We start from the raw sequence: 11,719 nt of genomic DNA, 5'->3' as shown, positions 1-11,719 counted from the left end.
ATGGCTGCAGTCACCATCTGCTGTGATTTTGGAGCCCCCAAAAATAAAGTCTGCCATGGTTTCTACTGTTTCCCCATCTATTTCCCATGAAGTGATGGGACCAGATGCCATGATCTTAGTTTTCTGAATGTTGAGCTTTAAGCCAACTTTTTCATTCTCCTCTTTCATCAAGAGGCTTTTTAGTTCCTCTTCACTTTCTGCCATAAGGGTGGTGTCATCTGCATATCTGAGGTTTTGATATTTCTCCCAGCAATCTTGATTTCCAGCTTGTGCTTCTTCCAGCCCAGCGTTTCTCATGATATACTCTGCATATAAGTTAAATAAGCAGGGTGACAATATACAGCCTTGACGTACTCCTTTTCCTATTTGGAACCAGTCTGTTCCACGTCCAGTCTAACTTGCTTTCTGACCTGCATACCGGTTTCTCAAGAGGCAGGTCACGTGGTCTGGTATTCCCATCTCTTTCAGAATTTTCCAGTTTATTGTGATCCACACAGTCAAAGGCTTTGGCATAGTCAATAAAGCAGAAATAGATGTTTTTCTGGAACTCTTGCTTTTTCCATGATGCAGCAGATGTTGGCAATTTGATCTCTGGTTCCTCTGCCTTTTCTAAAACCAGCTTGAACATCTGGAAGTTCACGGTTCACGTAGTGCTGAAGCCTGATTGGAGAAATTTGAGCATTACTTTACTAGTGTGTGAGATGAGTGCAGTTGTACGGTAGTTTGAGCATTCTTTGCCATTGCCTTTCTTTGGGATTGGAATGAAAATTGACCTTTTCCAGTCCTGTGGCCACTGCTGAGTTTTCCAAATTTGCTGGCATATTGAGTGCAGCACTTTCACAGCATCATCTTTCAGGATTTGGAATAGCTCAACTGGAATTCCATCACCTCCACTAGCTTTGTTGATGGTGATGTTTCCTAAGGCCCACTTGACTTCACATTCCAGGATGTCTGGCTCTAGGTGAGTGATCACACCATCGTGATTATCTGGGTCGTGAAGATCTTTTTTGTACAGTTTTGTGTATTCTTGGCACCTGTTCTTAATATCTTCTGCTTTTGTTAGGTCCATACCATTTCTGTCCTTTATTGAGCCCGTCTTTGCATGAAATGTTCCCTTGGTATCTCTAGTTTTCTTGACGAGATCTCTAGTCTTTCCCATTCTGTTGTTTTCCTCTATTCTTTGCATTGATCGCTGAGGAAGGCTTTCTTATCTCTCCTTGCTATTCTTTGGAATTCTGCATTCAGATGCTTATATCTTTCCTTTTCTTCTTTTCACAGCTATTTGTAAGGCCTCCTCAGACAGCCATTTTGCTTTTTTGCATTTCTCAAAAGAGAGTAGAATAAAATACTTCCTGTGTTGAGAGGAAGAAAAAAAAAAAAGTTATGTAGTATCTGAAATTATCATTCAAAAGAAGAAATAAATTTATACAAACTAAAATTTAGGGAATTTGTCACCAATGTACTTCCCCTGCAAGAATTACTAAAAGAAATTCTTAAGGGAGAAGGAAAGTAATACAGGTCAGAAACAATCTACACAAAGGAGCATTAAGGAATAAATGAAGGTAAAATCTTTCATTTTTCTTCACTGATTTAACATAATTGTTCCAATAATAATATATTTGGAGACTAGATTATGGATAAGAGGAATGGCAGCAATATTATATATAAGGGGTGAGAGAGAGGAATTGGAAATACTCTATTATAAAGCAGTTGCCTTACCCATTAAGTGATAAGTGTTATTTGAAAGGGAACTTGGATTAGTTGTAAATAAACATTGCAAACAGTAGGTGAACAGCTAAAAAAGTTAAATGTATGCTTAATATGTTAAGAGAATATGGAATCATAAAATGGTCCATTCAAAGCATAAAAGGCATGGAAGACCAAAAAAAAAATGGTAGTGAAGTTAGATATTCAACTATATCAGCGATCACTTCAGCTGCCAGTGAAAAGCGATTGTCACAGTAGATTTAAAAAAGACCAAATATATGTTGCCTATGAGAAACACACTCTAAATATCAAGATACGTAAAGATTAAAGGCACAAGATGGAGAAAGATACACCATGCTAATACTAATCAAAGTTGGAGTAGCTGTATTAATTTCAGACAAAACAAACGAGAGCAAGGAAAATTATCAGAGGTAAAAAGGCATTGTTGAGTTGCCAAGTCATGTGACTCTTTTGTGATTCCCATGGACTACAGCATGCCGGGCTTCCCTGTCCTTCACTATCTCCCAGAGTTTACTCAAACTCATGTCCATTGAGTTGGTGATGCCATCCAAATATCTCATCCTCTGTAGCCCCCTTCTCCTGCCCTCAAGCTTTCCCAGCATCAGGGTCTTTTCCAATGAGTCATATCTTCTCAGCATCAGTCCTTCCAATGAATATTCAGGACTGTTTTCCTTTAGGATTGACTGGTTTGATCTCCTTGCTGTCCAAGGGACTCTCAAGAGTCTTCTCCAGCATCACAGTTCGAAAGCATCAATTCTTCGGTACTCAGCCTCTTTATGGTCCAACTCACATCCATTGGAGAAGGAAACGGCAACCCACTCCAGTATTCTTGCCTGGGGAATGCCAAGGACAGAGGAGCCTGGTGGGCTGCCGTCTATAGAGCCACACAGAGTTGGACACGACTGAAGCGACGCAGCAGCAGCAGCAGCAGGAACTCACATCTATCCATGACCACTAGAAAATCCATAGCTTTGACTGTATGGACCTTTGTTGGCAAAGCGATGTCTCTGTTTTTTAATACATTGTCTAGATTTGTCATAGGTTTTCTTCCAAGGAGCAAACATCTTTGAATTTCATGGCTGCAGTCATCGTCTACAGTGATCTTGGAGCCTAAGATAATAAAATCTGCCACTGTTTCCATTTTTATTTGCCATGAAGTGCTGGGACTAGATGCCATGATCTTAGTTTTTTGAATGTTGAATTTTAAGCCAACTCTTTGACTCTCCTCTTTGACCTTCATCAGGAAACTCTTTAGTTCCTTTTCAGTTTCTGTCATTAGGGTGGTGTCATCCGCATATCTGATGTTAATTGACATTTCTCCCGGCAATCTTGATTCCAGCTTGTGCTTCATCTAGCCAGGCATGTCACATGATGTACTCTGCATATAAGTTAAATAAGCAGGGTGACAATATACAGCCTTGATGTACTCCTTTACCAATTTTCAACCAGTCTGTTGTTCCATGTCTGGTTCTGACTTGCTTCTTGATCTGCATACAGGTCTCTTAGGCAGGTAAGATGGTCTGGTATTCCCATCTCTAAGAATGTTTCACAGTTTGTTGGAAAAGTCAGAAGGCTTGAGCGTAGTCAGTGAAACAGAGTAGATGCTTTTCTGTAATTCCCTTGCTTTTTCTATGATCCAACAGATATTGGCAATTTGATCTCTGGTTCCTCTGCCTTTTCTAAATCCAGCTTGACCATCTGGAAGTTCAGTTCACCACATATGGCTGAAACCTGGGTTGAAAGATTTTGAGCATTACCTTTCTCGCATGTGAAATGAGCTAAGCATCCTGAGCTGTTTGTAAATTTTGGAGACTAATCCCTTGTATGTCACATCATTTTCTCCCAACCTGTGAGTTGTCTTTTCATTTTGTTTATTATTTCTTTGCTGTGCAAAAGCTTTTGAGTTTAAGTAGGCCCCGTTTATTTTTATTTCCATTTTTCTGGGAGACAGATTGAAAAAAATATTGCTCTGATTTATATCAGAGAGTGTTCTGCCTATGTTTTCCTCTAGGAATTTTAAAGTGTCCAGTGTCACCTTTAGGTCTTTCATCCATTTTGAACTTGTTTTTATGTATGATGTCAAAGAATGATCTAATTTCTATCTTTTTTTTTTTTTTTTTTACATGTAGCTGTCCAGTTTTCCCAGCATCGTTTGTTGAAAAGACTGTCTTTTCAACATTGTGTAGTCTTGCCTTTGTCACAGATTAACTGACCATAGGTGCGTGGGGTTTTTTCTGGGTTTTCTATCCTGCTCCATTGGTCTACATTTCTATTTTTGTGCCAGTTCCATATCATGACGGACTGACTTTCTAACTGCAAGTTTGTACCCTTTGCCATTCACCCGTTTTGTTCACCCCTTATTCCTCACATCTGGCAACCACCAATCTGCTCTCTGTATCCATGCACTTGGTTTTTGTTTGTTTGCTTGAATTTTCTTTAGATTCCACATGAATATGTGAGATCATATGGTACTTGCCTTTCTCTGTCTGACATATTTTACTTAGTGTAACGGTGTAAGGGTCCATCCATGTTGTCACAAATGGCAAGATTTCTTTCATTTTTTTATGACTGAGTAGTATTCCATGGTATATACATACCACTTTTTTTTTAATCCATCGATTTATTGATGGACACAGATTGTTTCCATATCTTGCTTCTGTAAATAATGCTGCAGTGAATGTGAGGGTGCACCCATCTTTTTGAGTTAGTGTTTTACTCAGAAGCAGCACTGTTGAATCGTATGCAGTTCGACTTTTCATATTTTGAGGAACCTTCATACTTTTTTCCATAGTGGCTGCACCAATTTACATTCCTATCAGCAGTGCACAAGAGTTCCCTTTCTTTTCTTTTTGGTAACAGTCATTGTAACAGGTGTGGGGTGATACCTCATTGTAGCTTTGATCTGCATTTCCCTGATGACTAGTGATTTTGAGCACCTTTCCTCATACTTGTCGGCCATCTGCATGTCTTTGGAAAGATGTCTATTTATCCCCTTTGTACATTAAAAAAAATTGGATTGTTTATTTAAATTTTTGTGATTGAGTTGTATGGATTCTTTATATATGTTGCATATTAGCCCCTCATCAGATATATGATTTGCAAATGTATTCTCCCATTCTGTAGGTTGCCTTTTCATTTTGTTGATGGCTTTCTTTGCTGTGCAGAAGCTTTTCAGTTGGGTATAGTCTTAAGGCAAGGGACTTTCTCCCCATTCCTGGCTGTTTACATACACAAAAAGGAATAAATACCTGTTAAAATGTGAAGTCACATTTTCCTACTTTTATTTAGTTTTTAATTCTTATTTTTCACACCAATTTATTAACTGTCAAACTTTAAGGGGCAGATCTTCAAATATCTTTGTATCTGTCTGAGGAAGAATCAGGTTAATAAAGGAGAAAGTTTTGCCAAATAAACAAATACACTTAATGTATGTCAAGCATCTAGGGAAGCTTGGTGTGCTGCAGTCCATGGGGTCACTAAGAGTCAGACATGACTTAGTGACTGAACAACAACAAAGCATCTATTAAATGCTGAACATTGTGTTATATATTTTCCAGGTATTCATTTATTAAACATTCACTTAAGAGCATGCCTGAGATGCTTATTACTATTTTCCCCATTTCTGTATGAGAAAACCAAGGTCCAGAAAGTTAAGTAAGTTAATACAGTTATTAAGTGACAGAAGTAGGACCAGAGCCCAGGTTTATCTTACTCCAAAGCCTGAATTACTAATGGCTTCACTCCCTGGAGCTGGCAGGCAGGGGCCCCTTTAGGAGGGAAAAGCTTGTGCTTTCCTGGTATCATTAACTAGGGAGAATGGAAAAAAGAAATCATTTCCAGGGAGCAGAATGACCAGATTACCTTTTAAACAGTGTGTGTGTGTGTGTGGTGTATGTGTGTGTTCATGAGGTTTCCATGGTTTCTTTGTGAAAATGTGAAAGGCGATTCACTTTACTTAATTAGGTTAATGAATGTTAGTTTAAAAGTTATTAAGTTTGGTCACAAATATCTCCATTATTCCCAAGGGCCAGAGGCTCTAGCTCACCTGTTGTGCCATATATAGCCATGTACCATAAATAACCATCACTGGCCATAACTGATTCAAGCGTGCTTTTTCTTATGCTTCTGGACAAAGCAGGCAAGACAACTCACCTGAATGTGGTGGGAAAGAGCCCTTATTTGCGAGGACTGACCTGGAAAACTCAGGAGGTAATGGTAAGTTGCATGTGTGCACAACCCTCAGCAGTCAAGTTTTAGTGGAAACGCACACATTTATCTTGCAAGGTCGGCAGCAGCAAAGATCCAGATGAGAGCCCAACCTTTCTGGGCATTCTTAAGATAGAGGTGATCCTGGCACAGACTATTATCTTGGGTCTTGGCCAGAGGGCCCAGTAGGGGCAGAAATCACTTGGCTTCATCTTCCAGGTGGGAGCAGGATGGGCTAGCACCTTAGGGGGGGAAAAAAAAGATGAAGGTGATGCTCAGACTTCACACTTTTTCCATGGGAATAGCAGGATGGATCTAACAGTCAGTGATGAGAAACACGGAAGGTGGTAAATAAGGCCACTCCTTCCAACAACACTCTTGGAGGTGATGCTTTTCTTTTGGCTTCCATTCACCTTCAGGAACAATGTGCTTGCAAAGAGCTCCAGCACTGGCAGCAAGAAAGTGGAAGAATTAAATAATAGCTCAGAGGAAGCAATAGATTTTTTTCTAGTGACTGCCAGCCCCTCCTCCCCGCCACCATGTCAGCAATGCAGTGACTTGACAGATGTTAGTAACTGATCGCAGCATTTGGTTCCAGTTGTGTGTGGGGCATGGGCGGCAATGGGAACACTGTTCCCCACCTGCTCATCATGTTCAGATGGGTGAGTGTGTGCCCATATGGTCCATATGCATGGGTGTGTGGCCTGTGTTTGTGTGTCTCAACTTCAATTTGTGAGAGCCTAGGAGTCGGAGAAGGCAATGGCACCCCACTCCAGTACTCTTGCCTGGAGAATCTCATGGATGGGAGAGCCTGGTGGGCTGCAGTCCATGGGGTTGCTAAGAGTCAGACACGACTGAGCGACTTCTTTCACTTTTCACTTTCATGCATTGGAGAAGGAAATGGCAACCCACTCCAGTGTTCTTGCCTGGAGAATCCCAGGGACGGGGGAGCCTGGTGGGCTGCTGTCTATGGGGTCGCACAGAGTCGGACATGACTGAAGCGACTTAGCAGCAGCAGGAGTCCAAGCTAATGAGGATGTAGTTTTTTCTTAGTCTTCAAAAAATAGTAATAAGCTATTAATATCATCTCCAATCCAGTTTTCTGGCTCTTTTTAGATGAAGTCCCCCATGGCTCAGTGGTAAAGAATCTGTCTGCAATACAAGAGACATGGGAGATGCAGGTTTGATCCCTGGGTTGGAAAGATCCCCTGGAGGAGGAAATGGCAACCCACTCCAGTATTTGTGCCTGGAGAATTCCATGGACAGAGGAGCCTGGTGTGGGCTACAGTCCATGGGGTTGCAGAGAGTCAGATGCGACTGAATGACTGAACACACATGCACACACACAAGAATTTTAATATTACCTGGCACTTTAATTATAGATGTAATTCCAGGACAAACAGATAATTTAGTATAAGCTAAATTACATGTATTGGTAATTTGCCTGGCTGGTAGTCATAAATAGACCATCTTCCAGTACTTATGTGTTCCTTTTCATAAGAAAATATAGATAGAAAGGGAGGTAGAGCTAGAGATATAAAATGAGAGCATCTATGTTTTTTATTTCACACTAGTTAACTAGTAATATGTGTATGTTAATACACATAATTTATCCCCTCCCCACCAACATTTCCCCTTTGGTAACCACAAGCTTTTTTTTTTTTTTTTTTCTGTTTTGTAAATAAGTTCATTTATATGATTAAAAAAATTAGATTCCACAGGTAAGTGATATGTGATATCAAATGATGTTTTTCCTTTTCCTGACTTAACTTCACTTAGTATGATAATCTCTAGGTCCATCCATGTTTCTGCAAATGGCATTATTTCATTCTTTTCTATGTCTGAGTAATAGTCCACTATATTTATGCACCACATCTTCATCCATTCCTCTGCTGATGGACATTTATGTTGCTTCCATGTCCTGGCTATTGTAAATAGCACTGCAATGAACACGGGTACATTATCTTTTCAAATTATGTTTGTTTGTTTTTTTTTCCAGATATATGCTCAGGAGTGGGATTGCAAGGTCATATGGTAGTCCTATTTTAACTTTTTAAGGAGCCTCCTTGCTGTTCTCCATTGTGGTTGTACCAATTTCCATTCCTGCCAACAGTGTAGGAAGATCCCCTTTTTTAGATATTCTCTCTAGCATTTGTTGTTTGTAGACTTGGAGAATGGCATTCTGACCAGTGTGAGGTGATAGTCAATGTAGTTTTGATTTGCATTTCTCTGATGATTAGTGATGTTGAGCATTTTTTCATGTGTCTGTTGCCCATTTTGTATGCCGTCTTTGGAAAATGGTCTATTCAGATCCTCTGTAGTATGTATTTTTATTAATAGTAGAAATAATAGTGGACCTCCATTTGTGTGCCCTAGACTTCTCCTTAGGCCAGAAATGCCAACTTCCTGATGCCTCTGGTTCCTGGAAGAATATGACACCCTCCTAGCTGACCCAGAAGAACTAGGACAGTTATTCTCAATCTGGAGCCCATCCTTAGCAGCTCCGCCTTCCTTAGACACCACCTTTATGCCCCCACCAAGGCAACTGCTCATCTCTCCTGCCCCCAGTGAGATTTATTATTTATTACTTAGAGCAGTGAATCTTCACTGAGTGTGCATGTTAGCATCTCCCAAGGAGGTTTGTTAAAATACACAGTCTGCATTCCATCACAGCCCTGATGAATCAAAATTACCTTGGTGGAGCACTAGTAAGTCTTTTTCACCTTCCCAAGCAATGCAGATATACAGGCTTGGATAGAAATTATTGTCTTTGTGGATCTCTCTCTGCTCAGTGCTGTCTCACTAAGCAAGCACAGCACTAAATCTTCTATCAAAAAACTAATAGCATCCACATAGCCTTTTAAAGCTCAGAGATACTGACACTGAGTGTCAAACTAAGGAGCTAGAGCATTTAGTGATAGATACATGTGTTACCCTGGTGGCTCAGACGGTAAAGAATCTGCCTGCAATGTGGGAGACCCAGGTTTGATGCCTGGGTTAGGAAGATCCCCTGGAGAAGGGAATGGCAACCCATTCCAGTATTCTTGCCTGGAGAATTCCATGGACAGAGGAGCCTGGCAGGCTACAGCTCATGGGGTCACAAAGAGTCGGACACAACGGAGAGATAAACACATATGTTAAGAGGAAGAACTCTGCATATGAAGAGGCTCTGTAGCTAGCCTTAGACATGTTGTGTACTAGGAACTCAACAAAAGACAGCTATCATTATTATTAATAATTGTCCTGAATTGGCCTCCAAGACCCTAGCTCCTTGAAAAACCTGTTTCCATTTTAGGAGAAAAGACTCCAAACCCAGGAATTAAGAAGCTGACTGGCTGCTGACTGGCTGTTTGGGAAGCATTTAAGAAAATGTGACATGAGATGTTATACACAGGCTAGCAGCAGAGATTCCAAGAAAAGAAAGCCCTGTGGCCTCTATTTTCATTTCCCTTTTTGCTTCTGAAATGAGATGGGAAGGAGAGATGTGTGTCAGCAGCTGGTGTGGAGATAGGCGGTGATGGTCTATGAAAACTCGGGCCCTAAGGTCTGTGAACAACACAGTGAAGCCCAGATTGCCATGGGCTTTGATATTTGTCTCTCAGCATTCATACTTGAGGTCTGGGGCTCTTAGTTTCTGTGCAAAGGTGAGCGTGACCACATTTCCAACTGAGTCTCATGCAATCTCTCCGAATCTCTTCTCTCAGGACATACAGAGCTGAGACTTGGTTAGAAGATGGAAAATAGATTTAACAGAGGGAGGAAAGAGTGCCTTAACTTTCTTCAGGTGCTCCAGAAAAGGGGATTAGAAAGGCTCTTCAGAATTAAATCTGGAAAGGGAGGTCATCCAATTGGAGGAATGATTGCAGGAGACACCTGTGAAATACTTTGAAAAGCACAGACTTCAGGACTATCTACAATAAGAGCGACCACATTGATTACTGTATAACTGGCCTGTATCACTGGCAGAGGCTGTAGACATCAGCTGGTGTTGAAGGTGATGCTCAGCCTTGATGCTCAAGGTCCTTAATTTAGTCCTCAGTCCTGAGCCTGAACCCTGCTGGGCAGAGAAGCAATCTGTTCCATCCTTAGAACTTCCAGCTTGATTGACTACATAAGGTATTTTGGTTTAGTAGGCCCTTAAATAAGATAACTTTTCTTTAGGTCTAATCTCTCTCCTGCTGACAGTTCCCATCCTCCTGGGCCTTGCCCTTAAACTGCCTACTGTTTATTTGAAAAGTGCAGATAACACAATACAAGCCGGTACTCTAGCAACCGTTAAAATCTATCTCAGGACACCGAGCATGCAGAGGAACACTGCACTCACCCCCTCTCCATGCTATTTCTATCAGACGGAACCTGGAAAACATTCTCTCTTCTTTTGGTCAGCATCCTCGTCTTACTGAAAGACTGGTGTGCGTGCATCTGAAATGCGGATGTGGTGGGGGGAGAAGTCTAGCTTTCGGCCTCAACAAAGACACAATGGTTCAGAGAAGACCAGAGCAGAGCAACCAGTCAGGCAGGATCCAGGCCTCCGGGATCTGCGGGAAGCGTGGGTTGCCCTGTACTGGCAGGGTGGGCTGCCAGCTCTGGGCTCTGATGCCTGCAGAGCCCTCTTCTGATGTGTCTTCATCAGCCCCAGCTTCACTCTCGCCGGGGAGAGGGTAGCCACACAAGAGTGTATGCGTTAGGAAGATTTCTGCAACATGACAAAGTGCAATAAAAAATCTGGGTTCTCTGTCCCCGAGCATGGACCCAAACTTGCCCTGATATGAGAGAAGGCAGTCTCAGGGACGAGAGTAGGCTCCGGGCGTCCGCGTAGACTGGCAGCGGTGCCGGCGTGCGGCCGGCAGGTGTCAGTGCGCCCTCGCGCTGCCGCCACGCGCCTCCTCCGCTCTAGCACCCCTACTCACCGTGGTCTAGGGGGCGCCGGTTCAGACCCAGTGTGCTCAGGTCTCGCAGCAGCTCTGCAGCTGGAACCACAAATGGCCGTTTCTCCCCACAGTGGAGCTCCTAACTCTGGCGGAGCCCACTCCGCGTGGGTGTTGCCTCCCTTTCCGCCAAAGGGGTTGGATCCGAACGTGCGCCTTCCTCTCACCAGCTCCACTCGCCCCGCCGCCAGGAGCACTTGCAGGAAAAGTGTGGCCCGGCCCAGGGCGGGGTTGCTCCGGATGCGACCTGTACCGGTAATTGCTTCTCCCGATTCATCCAGGGGACCTCAACACCCTTTCCTCCCAAGTCCCACTCAGCTCGATGTGGCCACTCCCGGGTGCCCAATGTGTTCTGCTCGGCGCGCCCAGAGATGCTTGGCCAATTCCCAGCAGGCTCTCCCCGGGCACGCCCTTTAAATCCCTCGCTCAGGGTATCCGCCTCCCCAAAGGGCCCGTCTCACCAGGGGGGCAGGGTTCCAGTGGGTCCCGCGCTGGGTGAGGGCGCTAGACCCGTGGAAGGGAGGTGCAAGGGGCGGGGGAGGGTCGGCTTCCCACGTGGGGGCTGACGCCGGCTGCTCAGCAACGCCGGCTTGATCCTGGGGCTATAAAACCAGTCCACGGCTAGTGCGGCGGAGAAGCAGCGGCCCGGGCTTCAGTGCAGACGCCTAGCAGCCGGCGCGCCGCCGCCCGGCCACCCCCAGCACCTTCTCTCCCTAGCCCTGCTCTCCTCCCCAAACTCACGCTGCCCTCGGACCCCAGCCTGTCCCGTCGCGCTCAGCGCCCGAAGCTCGCCGTGCCGACGCCCAGGAGACCTCCTGCCTCGGTCGCGATTCCTGGAGGGCCGATCGCCCACCCGC

General features: G+C 43.7%; 1 long non-coding RNA gene across 1 annotated transcript; it reads right to left on the bottom strand.

The window, feature by feature from the left end:
* Positions 1–1,256: 1,256 nt before the first annotated feature.
* On the bottom strand, positions 1,257–10,929 carry LOC113884330. Its single transcript, XR_003508847.1, has 3 exons — positions 10,845–10,929; positions 5,881–6,176; positions 1,257–1,352 (listed from the first exon to the last, which is right to left on the bottom strand). It is a non-coding gene; the product is annotated as an uncharacterized LOC113884330 (long non-coding RNA).
* Between the last annotated feature and the right edge of the window lie 790 nt (positions 10,930–11,719).

Source organism: Bos indicus x Bos taurus, chromosome 26, assembly GCF_003369695.1.
Source record: "Bos indicus x Bos taurus breed Angus x Brahman F1 hybrid chromosome 26, Bos_hybrid_MaternalHap_v2.0, whole genome shotgun sequence".
In the NCBI taxonomy this organism is placed as follows: domain Eukaryota; kingdom Metazoa; phylum Chordata; class Mammalia; order Artiodactyla; family Bovidae; genus Bos; species Bos indicus x Bos taurus.
The sequence above is the reverse complement of the archived record's forward strand: the minus strand, read 5'-3'. Positions and strand labels throughout refer to the sequence as shown.